The 15,007-nt window shown below is 54.5% G+C and overlaps 2 long non-coding RNA genes across 3 annotated transcripts; both read right to left on the reverse strand.

The window, feature by feature from the left end:
* Positions 1-4,373: 4,373 nt before the first annotated feature.
* Positions 4,374-5,824, reverse strand: LOC129715201 (uncharacterized). Of its 2 annotated transcripts, none has more exons than XR_008726453.1 (2): positions 5,566-5,824; positions 4,374-5,451 (listed from the first exon to the last, which is right to left on the reverse strand). It is a non-coding gene; the product is annotated as an uncharacterized LOC129715201 (long non-coding RNA). The 2 variants fall into 2 exon arrangements; XR_008726454.1 differs by having other exon boundaries at positions 5,489-5,824.
* Positions 5,825-6,725: 901 nt separating this feature from the next.
* LOC129715204 (uncharacterized) lies at positions 6,726-9,130 on the reverse strand. The gene is made up of 3 exons (XR_008726455.1): positions 9,085-9,130; positions 7,667-7,752; positions 6,726-6,798 (listed from the first exon to the last, which is right to left on the reverse strand). It is a non-coding gene; the product is annotated as an uncharacterized LOC129715204 (long non-coding RNA).
* Positions 9,131-15,007: the final 5,877 nt, after the last annotated feature.

Genomic DNA, 15,007 nt, shown 5'->3' on the forward strand with positions numbered 1-15,007 from the left:
TGGCCGTTGTATTAGGTAGTCTAAAGCGCTGGGGGAGGAGAAGTTGATTGGAATGGGTAGAGAATTAAAAACATCTGAATGAATATATAATTGGTGGTTTTGTGTGTGGGGGGGGGCTGGTATAGACCAGGTGGGCCGAATGGCCGTTGTATTAGGTAGACAAAAGTGCTGGAGAAACTCAGCGGGTGAGGCAGCATCTATGGAGCGAAGGAAATATAGTATTGGACGTTCACCAGAACTCATAGGCCAGTCCCCGCCATTCAATGTGATCGTGGCTGATCATCCCCAATCAGTACCCCGTTCCTGCCTTCTCCCCATATCCCCTGACACCACTATCTTTAAGAGCCCTATCCAGCTCTCTCTTGAAAGTATCCAGAGAACCGGCCTCCACCACCCTCTGAGGCAGAGAATTCCACAGACTCACAACTCAGTGTGAAAAAAGGTATTTCCTCATCTCCGTTCTAAATGGCTTACCCCTTATTCTTAAACTGTGTGTGTGTGTGTGTGTGTGTGGCCTTTGGTTCTGGACTCCCCCAACATCAGGAACATGTTTCCTGCCTCTAGCGTGTCCAAACCCTTAACAATCTTATATGTTTCAATGAGATGCCCTCTCATCCTTCTAAACTCCAGAGTGTACAAGCCCACAGCCGCTCCATTCTCTCAGCATATGACAGTCCCGCCATCCCGGGAATTAACCTGGTGAACCTACGCTGGGCTCCCTCAATAGCAAGAATGTCCTTCCTCAAATTAGGGGACCAAAACAGCACACAATACTCCAGGTGTGGTCTCACTAGGGCCTCTGTACAGTTCTGGCTGTAAGTGTTTCTCGAGGAAACACTTTTTCTCACAGAGAGTGGTGAGCCTGTGAAATTCTCTGCCTCAGAGGCCGGTTCTCTGGAGAGAATTCTTTCAAGAGAGAGCTAGATGGGGCTCTTAAAGATAGCGAGAGAGAGTCAGGGGATATGGGGGGCGAAGGCAGGAACGGGGTACTGATTGTGGATGATCAGCCCTGATCACATTGAATGGCGGTGCTGGCTCGAGGGGCCGAGTGGCCTCTACTCCTGCACCTATTGTCTATTGACTAACTGGAACAAAGAGATGAGCTAACGTCACCTCCTCTCCCTGTGACATCTCGCCCATTATCCATGTTTGCCCAGGCTGTTTGCACTTCCACCCATAACTCCATTGACGCCAACACAAGCAAAGGCTGGAGGAGCGAGATAGCAGATAGCGACAATCCCCTCCGTCACACACACACACACACACAGTGAGTTGAGAAGAATGATTCAACCTGCAGTTGTACAGAGCCCTAGTGAGACCACACCTGGAATATTGTGTGCAGTTTTGGTCTCCAAATTTGAGGAATGACAACAGTTAATAGACAATAGGTGCAGGAGTGGAGGCCATTTGGCCCTTCGAGCCAGCACCGCCATTCAATGTGATCATCCCCAATCAGTACCCCGTTCCTGCCTTCTCCCCATATCCCCTGACTCCGCTATCTTTAAGAGCCCTATCTAGCTCTCTCTTGAAAGCATCCAGAGAACCGGCCTCTGAGGTAGAGAATTCCACAGACTCACAACTCTCTGCGAGAAAAAGTGTTTCCTCATCTCCGTTCTAAATGGCCGACCCCCTTATTCTTAAACTGTGTGTGTGGCCCCTGGTTCTGGACTCCCCCAACATCGGGAACATGTTTCCTGCCTCTAGCGTGTGTCCAAACCCTTAACAATCTTGTATGTTTCTTGCTATTGAGGGAGCCCAGCGTAGGTTCACCAGGTTAATTCCTGGGATGGCGGGACTGTCATGCATTGAAAGAATGGAGCGGCTGGGCTTGTACACTCTCCACCCGGAACGCCACCTATTCCTTCGCTCCATAGATGCTGCCTCACCCGCTGAGTTTCTCCAGCATTTTTGTCTACCTGGAGTTTTGAAGGGTGAGAGAGGGATCTTATTGAAACATATAAGATTGTTAAGGGATTGGACACGCTAGAGGCAGGAAACATGTTCCTGGTGTTGGGGGAGTCCAGAACCAGGGGCCACACACACACACACAGTTTAAGAATAAGGTGGTAAGCCATTTAGAACAGAGATGAGGAAACACTTTTTCTCACAGAGAGTTGTGAGTCTGTGGAATTCTCTGCCTCAGAGGACGGTGGAGCAGGTTCTCTGGATGCTTTCAAGAGAGAGTTAGATAGGGCCCTTAAAAATAGCGGAATCAGGGGATATGGGGAGAAGGCTTGTATTCGCTGGCGTTTAGAAGGATGAGGGGATGGTTCTAATAGAAACATATAAAATTATAAAAGGACTGGACAAGCTAGATGCAGGAAAAATGTTCCCAATGTTGGGCAAGTCCAGAACCAGGGGCCACACACAGTCTTAGAATAAAGGGGAGGCCATTTAAGACTGAGGTGAGAAAAAACCTTTTCACCCAGCGAGTTGTGAATTTATGGAATTCCCTGCCACAGAGGGCAGTGGAGGCCAGATCACTGGATGGATTTAAGAGAGAGTTAGATAGAGCTCTAGGGGCTGGTGGAGTCAAGGGATATGGGGAGAAGGCAGGAACGGGGTACTGATTGTGGATGATCAGCCATGATCACATTGAATGGCAGTGCTGGCTCGAAGGGCTGAATGGCCTATTCCTGCACCTGTTGTCTATTGTCTAAACGCTGCTGTAATTTCTACATGGTGAAACCAAAAATGGCCTTTATTAAAATCCGACAATGTGCACTTTAACCATAGATTTTATTTTCTATTACAAATCTCAAATTGTGGAGTACAGAGGCGAATAAATAAATGATAGGTCTTTTATAATGTCCCAAATATTATGGCTGGGGGAGAATTTGCTCCTGGATCTGGAGGCCATTCATGGGTCCAGGCAAGCGGGCAGTCAATGGTCACACCACTCAAAAAGAGTAGCTGGAGTAGGCCATTCGGCCCTTCGAGCCAGCACCGCCATTCAATGTGATCATGGCTGATCGTCCACAATCTGTGCCACCGTTCCTGCTTTTTTTCCCATATCCCTCGATTCCGTTAGCCTCAAGAGCTAAATCCAAGTCCCTCTTGAATCCATCCAGTGAGTCGGCCTCCACTGCCTTCTCTGGCAGAGAATCCCACAGATTCACCACTCTCTTACCAACTGCATCACAGTATGGTATGGCAACTGCTCTGTCTCCGACCGGAAGGCATTGCAGAGGGTGGTGAAAATTGCCCAACGCATCACCGGTTCCATGCTCCCCTCCATTGAGTCTGTCCAAAGCAAGCGCTGTCTGCGGAGGGCGCTCAGCATCGCCAAGGACTGCTCTCACCCCAACCATGGACTGTTTACCCTCCTACCATCCGGGAGGCGCTACAGGTCTCTCCCGTTGCCGAACCTCGACAGCAGGTCGAGGAACAGCTTCTTCCCGGCGGCTGTCACTCTACTAAACAACGTACCTCGGTGACTGCCAATCACCCCCCCCCCCCCCGGGACACTTATTATTTTTTTATTCAAATCGTTTGCTATGTCGCTCTTCAAGGGAGATGCTAAATGCATTTCGTTGTCTCTGTACTGTACACTGACAATGACAATTAAATTGAATCTGAATCTCTGGGTGGAAAGGGTTTTGTCCTCATCTCAGTCCTAAATGGCCGACCCCCTTATTCTTAAACTGTGTGTCACCCCTGGTTCTGGACACCCCCCACCCCCCCAAACATCTGGAACATTTGTCCTGCATCTAGCCTGTCCAATCCCATGAGGATTTTCTGTTTCTGTAAGATCCCTTCACATCCGACTAAGTCGACTACCCGCTTCTCTTCCATGCGGGCGTGTCCCTGGAGCGGTGCCCGCCGGGGGACTCAGCTGGCCTTCCATGGATGCTGTCTGTGTGGAGTTTGCATGCTCTGCTTGTGGCTTCTCTGCGGGCGCTCCGGTTTCCTCCCACATCCGTGGGCGTGCAGGCAAATCGCCCTCGTTCCCCGTGGGCAGGGAACGGATCGGATAGCGGGATGACAAGGAACTCGTGTGAGCGGGGCTACTCGTGACTCGATGGGCCGAAGGGCCTGTCTCCATGCCGAGGGTTTAAGTTTGAAGGCGTCACGGTGGCGCAGCGGGTAGAGCGGGCGCCAGCTACCCGGGTTCGATCCTGACCGCGGGCGCTGTCTGTACGGAGTTTGCACGTTCTCTCTCTCCCCGTGACCTGCGTGGGTTTTCTCCGGGCGCTCCGGTTTCCTCCCGCACTCCAAAGACGTGCGCGCGGGTTTGTGGGTTAATGGGCTTCGGTAAAGAGTGTAAATTGTGTGGGATAGTGTTGGTGTGCGGGGATCGCTGGTCCGTCGGGCAGGAGTTAAACACAACGCACCTCGAACACGCGTGGGAAACACGAGCAAAGACACAGAGGCAGCGTCTGGATCTGTATTGGACGTAAACGTTACAATGTCCGGCCTGTTGACCCCTTGTTGGGCGGCTCTATGCCCACAGAGTGGCCGCACCCGGAGCAGGCGCCCTATCAGGTACGAACGAGTCTGATGTACGGCTATGGTGCCCGATCCCCTCCCGTACTGAAGGGGGCGCTCTGTGTTGAGGCCATGATGCGTGAACACCTCCGCTACTGAAGGGGGCGCTCTGTGCGGGGCGTGAACACCTCCGCTACTGTAGGGGGCGCTCTGTGCTGGGCGTGAACACCTCCACTACTGTAGGGGGCGCTCTGTGCTGGGCGTGAACACCTCCACTACTGTAGGGGGCGCTGTGTTTGTGTGTGTGGAGGTCACAGTGCCCAACCCCCTCCCGCACTGAAGGGGGCGCTCTGTGCGGGAGCCACGATGCGTGAACACCTCCGCTACTGAAGGGGGCGCTCTGTGCGGGGCTTGAACACCACCGCTACTGAAGGGGGCGCTCTGTGTTGAGGCCACGATGCGTGAACACCTCCGCTACTGAAGGGGGCGCTCTGTGCGGGGCGTGAACACCTCCGCTACTGTAGGGGGCGCTCTGTGCAGGGCGTGAACACCTCCGCTACTGTAGGGGGCGCTCTGTGCGGGGCGTGAGCACCTCCACTACTGTAGGGGGCGCTGTGTTTGTGTGTGTGGAGGTCACAGTGCCCAACCCCCTCCCGCACTGAAGGGGGCGCTCTGTGCGGAAGCCACGATGCGTGAACACCTCCACTACTGAAGGGGGCGCTCTGAGCAGAAGGTCACAGTGGGTGAGCCCCTCCTGTACTAGAGGGGGCGCCGTGTGTGTGTGGAGGTCACGGTGCATGAAGTCCGCCCGTACAGCAGGGGGCGCCATGTGTGTGAATACAGACACCTCCTGTACTGTAGGGGGCGCCGTGTGTATGAATGCGGACACCTCCTGTACAGTAGGGGGTGCGGTGTGTGTGGAGGACACGGTGCATGAAGTCCGCCCGTACAGTAGGGGGCGCCATGCGTGAATAGACACCTCCTGTACAGCAGGGGGCGCTGTGTGTGTGTGAATGTGGACACCTGTACACTAGGGGGCGCTGTGTGTGAATGCAGACACCTGTACACTAGGGGGCGCTGTGTGTGAATGTGGACACCACCTGAACACTAGGGGGCGCTGTGTGTGAATGCAGACACCACCTGTACACTAGGGGGCGCTGTGTGTGAATGCAGACACCACCTGTACACTAGGGGGCGCTGTGTGTGAATGTGGACACCACCTGAACACTAGGGGGCGCTGTGTGTGAATGTGGACACCACCTGAACACTAGGGGGCGCTGTGTGTGAATGTGGACACCACCTGTACACTAGGGGCCGCTGTGTGTGAATGCAGACACCACCTGTACACTAGGGGGGCACTGTGTGTGAATGCAGACACCTGTACACTAGGGGGCGCTCTCTGTGTGGAGGTGTCCCCAGCCCCCCCCCCCCCCCCGGTCCTTTCTGAGGGGCATAGGTGCCCGTCCAGCTCCGGTTCTCCAGCCCCCAGGGGTCCTGTGTGAGGGGCAAAGGTGCCCGTCCAGCTCCGCCCCCCCCCCCCCCCCCTCCATCCCCCGCCTCAGATGGACTCGATCTGGCTTGCGACTTTCTCGGACGCCAGGCGGTCCAGTGCCCGCTGGCGCAGGGTGACGACCGCGGCAAAGACCAGCCCCAGGGGGGAGATCATGGCCGCCTCGAACCGCCAGAACAGCGTCTCTCCCCTCCATCGAGGACGATCGGCAGCTGCAGCGGGAGGGAGAGGGAGGGGGGGGGAATGGGGAGGGGGAGATGAGGGGGGGAGATGAAGGAGAGGGGGAGGTGAAGGAGAGGGGGAGATGAGGGTGAGGGGAGAGGAGGGGGGGAGTGAGGGGGAGGTGGGGAAGGAGAGGTGGAGGTGAAGGAGAGGGGGGGGGATGAGGGGGAGAGGAGGGGGGAGGTGAGGGAGGGGTAGAGGGGGAGGGAAAAAGGAGGGGGGGATGAGGTGGAGGGGAGGGGGAGGTGAAGGAGAGGGGGAAATGAGGGGGAGAGGAGGGGGGGAGGGGGAGGGGGGGGAGGTAAGGGGGAGGGGGGGGGAGATGGAGGGAGGGGGAGGAGGGGGGAGATGGAGGAGGAGATGAGGGGGAGAGTCAGCACATAACAGCAGCCGGAGCCAACGGAGCCGCAGGAATAAGGGTGGTCGGAGGGGGGTGGGTCGGGTGGAAAGTCAAAGGGAAGGTCAAGGGCCGAAGGGCGAGGGTTCGGAAGGTTTCGTGTTTTCAGGGGTGGGGCCGAGAGGGGGTGGTGGGAGAGGGGGGAGGCCCTCACCCTCTTTTATATTCCTCCCTCCCTCCGAGACTCGGGGCAGTTGATCTTCATCACAAAGGCGGTCCTGATGCAGGCCAGGAGGGTCTTCTGCGCAGAGAACACACAGGCGCAGTGGGTGGGGGGGGGGGTCACTCTGGGGGAGGGGGTGAGGTCCCCCCACTTCACCCCACCTCTCTCCCTCTCCCCATTGTCCTCCCTCTCTCGTCCCCCCCCATCTCTCTCCCTTCCCCCTATCTCTCCCTCTCCCCCCCCTATCTCTTCCCCCAACCTCCCAGTCTCTCCCCCCCTCCCTGTCTCTCCCCCCCCCCCCTCCCTCCATGACTCTCTCCTCCCCCCCCTCCCTCTCTCACACTCTCCCTGCAAAGTTGATTTCTCCCCTGTGGTTAAACATAGAAACATAGAAACATAGAAATAGGTGCAGGAGTTAGAGGCCCATTCGGGCCCTTCGAGCCTGCACCGCCATTCAATATGATCATGGCTGATCATCCAACTCAGTATCCCGTACCTGCCTTCCTCTCCATCCCCCCTGATCCTCTTAGCCAGAAGGGCCACATCTAACTCCCTCTTAAATATAGCCAATGAACTGGCCTCAACTACCCTCTGTGGCAGAGAGTTCCAGAGATTCACCACTCTCTGTGTGAAAAATATTTTCCTCATCTCAATCCTAAAAGATTTCCCCCTTATCCTTAAACTGCGTGTGTGGCCCCTTGTCCTGGACTTCCCCAACATCGGGAACAACCTTCCTGCATCTAGCCTGTCCAACCCCTTAAGAATTTTGTAAGTTTCTACTACCTCAACTACCCTCTGTGGCAGAGAGTTCCAGAGATTTACCACTCTCTGTGTGAAAAAAGTTCTTCTCATCTCTAGGGAGGGGTTAAATCTCCCTCCAACTCTCCCCTCCACCCCCCCCTCCCCCCTACATCCCCCTCCCCCCCCCCCCCCCCCCGTAACTTACCACCTCAAAGAGCGTACACTTCCTGCATTCACCGGCCACCACGAACTGCTCCACCTGCCAGCACGGCGTGGCAGCGGGGGAAACCGCTGTGGGCAGAAGGGGGGGTGGAGGTGACACATCTGCATCCACATCTGGAACCACATCTGCATCCGTGTCTCGATCCACAGCAGGCCAGCGGCCGAGATCACCACCGTTAACCAACGCGAGGCGGAGGGGGGGGGTTCCCCAACCAGCGCCGGAGACACAGGTTCGATCCCGAACGCGGGGGCTGCCTGCGCGGAGTTTGCACGTTCTCCCCCGTCACCCGCGTGGGTTTTCTCCGGACGCTCCGGTTTCCTCCCACATTGGCTTGGTGTCAATGTAAATTTCTCACAGAGAGTGGTGAGTCCGTGGAATTCTCTGCCTCGGAGGGCGGTGGAGGCCGGTTCTCTGGATGCTTTCAAGAGAGAGCTAGATGGGGCTCTTAAAGATAGCGGAGTCAGGGGATATGGGGAGAAAAGGCAGGAACGGGGTACTGATTGGGGATGATCAGCCGTGATCACATTGAATGACGGTGCTGGCTCGAAGGGCCGAATGGCCTCTACTCCTGCACCTATTGTCTATTGTCACACACTCCTGGGGGGGGGGGGGTCAGACACAGTGGGGTACACAACAGATTAAACGACCTCCGTCAACAGCTACAGTTAGTGTCATAGAGTGATACAGTGTGGAAACAGGCCCTTCGGCCCAACTTGCCCACACCAGCCAACAATGTCCCAGCCTGCACTTGGTACATATCCCTCCAAACTGGTCCTATCTATGTACCTGTCTAACAATAGACAATAGACAATAGGTGCAGGAGTAGGCCATTCGGCCCTTCGAGCCAGCACCGCCATTCAATGTGTTAAAAGTGCACATTGTCGGATATTAATAAAGGCCATTGTTATACATTTTGGTTTCACCATGTAGAAATTACAGCAGCGTTTAGACAATAGACAATAGGTGCAGGAGTAGGCCATTCGGCCCTTCGAGCCAGCACTGCCATTCAATGTGATCATGGCTGATCATCCACAATCAGTACCCCATTCCTGCCTTCTCTCCATATCCCCTGACTCTCTCTCGCTATCTTTAAGAGCCCTATCTAGCTCTCTCTTGAAATAATTCTCTCCAGAGAACAGGCCTCTGAGGCAGAGAATTCCACAGACTCACACCACTCTCTGTGAGAAAAAATGTTTCCTCGTCTCCGTTCTAAATGGCTTTTACCCCTTATTCTTAAACTGTGTGTGTGTGTGTGCCCCTGATTCTGGAAATGTTGGGATAGTCCCAGCCTCGACTAGTTCCTCTGGCAGCTCGTTCCGTACAAACCCACCACCCTCTGTGCGAGTTATCCCAGGGGCTGGGTGGGATTAACTAAGTTGTCAAACAGAGCAGGAATGTACCTGAATCTTTCACCTCGCTCAAAGTCAGCAGCTCGCCGGACCTGCAAGGCAAAAGTGACAAAACGGGTCACCGGAGGAAGAAGCCAGCCTGTTCCTCGACCACTCCTGCAGCACCAGAGATACCGGTTCGATCCCGACCACGGGTGCTGCCTGTACGGAGTTTGCATGTTCTCCCCATTCTTAAGTAATTGGACAGGCTAGATGCAGGAAGATTGTTCCCAAAGTTCAGGACAAGGGGTCACACAGTTTAAGGATAAGGGGGAAAACCTTTAAGACCGAGATGAGAAAAACATTTTTCACACAGAGAGTGGTTAATCTGTGGAACTCTCTGCCACAGAGCGTAGTTGAGGCCACAGTTCATTGGCTATATTTAAGAGGGAGTTAGACGTGGCCCTTGTGGCTAAAGGGATCAGAGGGTATGGAGAGAAGGCAGGTACAGGATACTGAGTTGGATGATCAGCCATGATCATATTGAATGGCGGTGCAGGCTCGAAGGGCCAAATGGCCTACTCCTGCACCTATTTTCTATGTATCTATGACCTGTGTGGGTTTTCTCCGGGTGCTCCGGTTTCCTCCCACACTCCAAAGACGCATAGGTTTGTAGGTTTTTCAAGTTCAAGTTCAAGAGTTTATTGTCATGTGTCCCTGTATAGGACAATGAAATTCTTGCTTTGCTTCAGCACACAGAACATAGTAGGCATTGACTACAAAACAGATCAGTGTGTCCATATACCATTATATAATATATACACACATAAATAAATAAACTGATAAAGTGCAAATAACAGATAATTGGTTATTAATGTTCAGAGTTTTGTCCGAGCCAGGTTTAATAGCCTGATGGCTGTGGGGAAGTAGCTATTCCTGAACCTGGACGTTGCAGTCTTCAGGCTCCTGTACCTTCTACCTGAAGGTAGCAGGGAGATGAGTGTGTGGCCAGGATGGTGTGGGTCTTTCATGATGCTGCCAGCCTTTTTGAGGCAGCGACTGTGATAAATCCCCTCAATGGAAGGGAGGTCAGAGCCGATGATGGACTGGGCAGTGTTTACTACTTTTTGTAGTCTTTTCCGCTCCTGGGCGCTCAAATTGCCGAACCAAGCCTCGATGCAACCGGTCAGCATGCTCTCTACTGTGCACCTGTAGACATTAGAGAGAGTCCTCCTTGACAAACCGACTCTCCGTAATCTTCTCCATATTAAAATGTATTTTGTGTTTTTTGTTGCGTTTTATTGGTATGTCTGTACGGCAAATCAAATTCCTCGTATATGTTGCAAAACATAATTGGCTAATCAAGTATGATTGTGATCACCTTCAGATCCAAAGTCTAACTTAACAAACCTTAGTGAAGGTAGACAAAAATGCTGGAGAAACTCAGCGGGTGAGGCAGCATCTATGGAGCGAAGGAATAGATGGGTGACGTTTCGGGTCGAGATCCTTCTTCGGACTGTTCCGAAACGTCACCTATTCCTTCGCTCCACAGATGTTGCCTTCAATTTTTCCAACATCTGCAGTTCTTTCTTAAACAATTCTTAGACAAAAAAAAGCTGGAGTAACTCAGCGTGGACTGGCAGCATCTCTGGAGAGAAGGAATGGGCGATGTTTTGGGTCGAGACCCTTCTTCAGACTGAGAGTCAGGGGAGAGAGAAGAAGAAAGGAAGAGGAGGAGACAGCGGGCTGTGGGGGAGCTGGGAAGGGGAGGGGAAGGGGAGGGGAAAGCAGGGACTGCCTGAAATTGGAGAAGTCAATGTTCATACCGCTGGGGTGCAGACTACCCAAGTGTAACATGAGGTGCTGCTCCTCCAATTTGCGGTGGGACTCACTCTGGCCATGGAGGAGGCCCAGGACAGAAAGGTCGGATTGGGATTGAGAATGGGAGGGGGAGTTGAAGTGCTGAGCCACCGGGAGATCAGGTTGGTTATTGCGAACTGAGTGGAGCTGTTGGGCGAAGCGATCGCCAAGCCTGCGCTTGTTCTCACCGATGTAGAGCCACTGACACCTAGAGCAGCGGATGCAATAGATGAGGTTGGAAGAGATGCAGGTAAATCTCTGCTGCACCTGGAACGACTAAATGCTAGGCTCCATTACCTAGTGAGCCTCTTTGGAAAGTTGGGCTCGCACCAGGGTCTCTCCATACCCCGCAAACACTGCTCTCTCCTCAGTCCCCATCCCCGCCCGCGACTCGCAACAAGGGCCGAGTCCCCCTAGTCCTTCACCTTTTCACCCCACCCAGCCGTCATACAAAAAGTAATCCTCCGTCAGTTTCGCCACCTCCCGTAAATCCAACGTGACCCCACCCGACTCGCCACATCTTCCCATCTCCCCCCATATCTGCCTTCCACAAAGAACGCTCCCTCCATAACTCCCTTGTCAATTCTTCCCTTCCCTCTCGGTCCCCCCCCTCCCCGGGCACTTTCCCTTGCAACCGCAAGAGATGCAACCTTTTCCCTTTACCTCCCCCCTCGACTCCATTCAAGGACCCAAGCAGTCGTTCCAGGTGCGACAGAGTTTACCTGCATCTCTTCCAACCTCATCTATTGCGTTTCCCGCTGCTCTAGATGTCAGCAGATCTATATCGGTGAGACCAAGCGGAGGTTGGCGATCGTTTCGCCGAACACCTCCGCGCTCGGGTCCGCAATAACCAAGCTGACCTCCCGGTGGCTCAGCACTTCAACTCCCCCTCCCACTCCGTCTCCGACCTCTCTGTCCTGGGTCTCCTCCATGGCCACAGCGAGCAGCACCGGACAATTGGAGGAACAGCACCTCATATTCCGTTTGGGGAGTCTGCATCCCGGGGGCATGAACATCGAATTCTCCCAATTTTGTTAGTCCTTGCTGTCTCCTCCCCCCTTCCTCAGCCCCCCTGCGGTCTCCTCCCATCCCCCAGCCTTCGGGCTCCTCCTCCTTTTCCCTTTCTTGTCCCCACCCACCCCCGCCCCCGATCAATCTGAAGAAGGGTTTCGGCCCGAAACGTTGCCTATTTCCTTCGCTCCATAGATGCTGCTGCACCCGCTGAGTTTCTCCAGCTTTTTTTGTGTAACCTTAGATCCTCTCCAGGAATCAGTAGTGGATTCCCGCTGATTGGAAAGCACCCTTCTGCATTGTACAGGGCTCTGGTGAGACCACATCTGGAGTATTGTGTACAGTTTTGCCCTCCTAATTTGAGGAAGGACATCCTTGTGATCGAGGCAGTGCAGCGTAGGTACACGAGATCGATCCCTGGGATGGCGGGACTGTCATATGAGGAAAGATTGAAAAGACTAGGCTTGTATTCACTGGAGTTTAGAAGGATGAGGGGGAAGTCTTATAGAAACATATAAAATTATTAAAGGACTGGACGAGGCTAGATGCAGGAAAAATGTTCCCAATGTTGGGCGAGTCCAGAACCAGGGGCCACACACAGTCTTAGAATGAAGGGGAGGTAATTTAAGACTGAGGTGAGAAAAAACGTTTTCACCCAGAGAGTTGTGAATTTGTGGAATTCCCTGCCACAGAGGGCAGTGGAGGCCAAGTCAATGGATGGATTTAAGAGAGAGTTCGATAGAGCTCTAGGGGCTGGTGGAGTCAATGGATATGGGGAGAAGGCAGGCACGGGTTATTGATTGGGGATGATCAGCCATGATCACAATGAATGGCGGTGCTGGCTCGAAGGGCCGAATGGCCTCCACCTGCACCTATTTTCTATGTTTCTATGTAAGAGGCTTTTCACCGTCCCCTCTACACGCGCGGGAATAACCTGAACTAAAACTCACGTCTGACTCTGAACAGCAGAACAGGCCTAGGAGGGGAGTCAGGAGAATCGTGTTCGGTCCGGTGGCGGTTCCAGGGCCGGGGGTCAGTCCTCGAAGCTCGAGAGGACATCCGCATCTCTGGAGCATCCCCCTACGGGACCCCTCACTTCGGACTGAGGTGCGAACGATGGAGAGACTCCCTGCCAGCTCCGGCGGAAGAACAACGCAGGTTACAGAAGACGCACGCGGGGAGAGCCGCTGCCCCGGCTGCTGTCTGTGTGGAGTTGGCAGGACGCAGAAAAAGCAGGAATGGGGGAGGGGGATACTGATCACATTGAATGGCGGTGCTGGCTCGAAGGGCCAAATGGCCTCCTCCTGCACCTATTGTCCGTGCTACCCCCTCCCAGCCCTCATTCCCCACTCTCTCTCTCTCTCTCTCTCCCCCCCACCCACTCCCCTCTCCCCACCCCATTTAACCATATAACCATATAACAATTACAGCACGGAAACAGGCCATCTCTGCCCTACAAGTCCGTGCCGAATACTTATTTTCCCCCAGTCCCATCTACCTGCACTCAGTGACCTAAGAACCCTCCATTCCTTTCCCGTCCATATACTATCCAATTTAATTTTAAAGATATCGAAAACCTATCGAACCTGCCTCCTCCGCCCTATCTCCTCCCCATCACCTCTCTCCTCCCTCATTCTCCTTCCCCTTTCTTTCTTCTTCTTCTCCTCCTCCTTGTAGAGATCTATCTTGTGGTTAATAGCATGTAACCAATTCCATTCCTTCCCTCCCCCTCTCCTCTCCTCCCGTCCCCCCCCTCCACGCTCCTTCCTCCCTCCCTCCCCCCCCCCTCTTCCTCCCTTCCCTCCCACGCCACCAATCTCCCCTCCCTCTCCTCCTTCCCCTCCTCCCCTCCCTCCTTCCTTCCCCCCCTCTCCTCCCTCCTTCCTCCCCCCCCTTCCCTCCTTCCTCCTCCTTTTCCCCCTTCCCTCCCCCTTCCCCCTCCCCCCTTTCCCTCCTTCCTTCCCTCCTCCCCTCCCCCCTTCTCGTCCCCCCCTTCCCTCCTGTCCTTCGGGCCTTCCTTCCCCCCTTCCCCCCCCTCCCACCCTCCTTCCCTCTTTCCTTCCCTCCCTCCTTCCACTCCCTCCCGTCCCCCTTCCCCTCCCTCCCTCCTTCCCTGCCTCTCCTTCCCCCCTTCCTTCCCTCCCCTCCTTGTCCTCTCTTTCCTTCCCCCCCCTCCATCCTTCTCCCCTCCCTCATCCCTCCTCTCCTTCTTCCTCTTCCTCCCTCCCTCCCTCCTCTCCTTCTTCCTTCCTCCCTCCCTCTCTCTCACCATTTCCCGGTGTCTCCCCGGCTCCATTTTTACCCCTTCAGTCGACGAGGCCCACTGGGAGGACCAGCAGCAGCAGCGCCAACTGTGCTGGAGGACCAGCAGCAGCAGCGCCAACTGTGCTGGAGGACCAGCAGCAGCAGCGCCAACTGTGCTGGAGGACCAGCAGCAGCGCCACCTATACTGGAGGATCCATCGGCGCCTCTGGGAGGATCAGCAACAGCGCCACCTGTACTGAGAGTAGACCATCAAGTCACTCAGCGCCAACTGTAAGCTGGATGACCCATGCTCGGCGCCCTCGTGTGAGGACCAGCATCAGACGCCACCTGTATGCGGACCCATCCCCCCCCCCGGGCCCCGCCATCCGTGGAAAAAGGGACCAGGCAGTCAGGCGCCACCTGTGACTGGAGGAATCTCCCTCGGCGCCTTCTGTGCGGATGACCAGCAAGCCAGCCACCTTTACGGATGAGAGAATGAATATAAAATCTTTTTGGGGATGGCACGGTGGTGCATACGGGTCGAGCTGCTTCCTCACAGCCCCGCTCCAGAGGACCCGTGTTCGAATCCGGCGTACGGTGCTGTCTGTACGCGAGTTTTCACGTTCTCCCCATGAGGTTTGCGCGGGTTTTCCTCCGAGATTCTTCGGTTTCCTCCTCCTTGTCCTCCGACACTCCAAAGTCGTACAGATTTCTAGGTTAATTGGCTTGGGATAAGTGTAAATTATACCTATAGTGTGTAGGAAGTGTTTAATGATGACTCTCATAGACAAAGGCAATACGGTGCAGTGAGTAGAGACCATTCGTCCCCTCGCTCCAAGCACCAGCCATTCCATGTGATCATGGCTTATCATCCCAATCC

Source organism: Leucoraja erinacea, unplaced genomic scaffold, assembly GCF_028641065.1.
Source record: "Leucoraja erinacea ecotype New England unplaced genomic scaffold, Leri_hhj_1 Leri_1056S, whole genome shotgun sequence".
Taxonomy (NCBI): Eukaryota; Metazoa; Chordata; class Chondrichthyes; order Rajiformes; family Rajidae; genus Leucoraja; species Leucoraja erinaceus.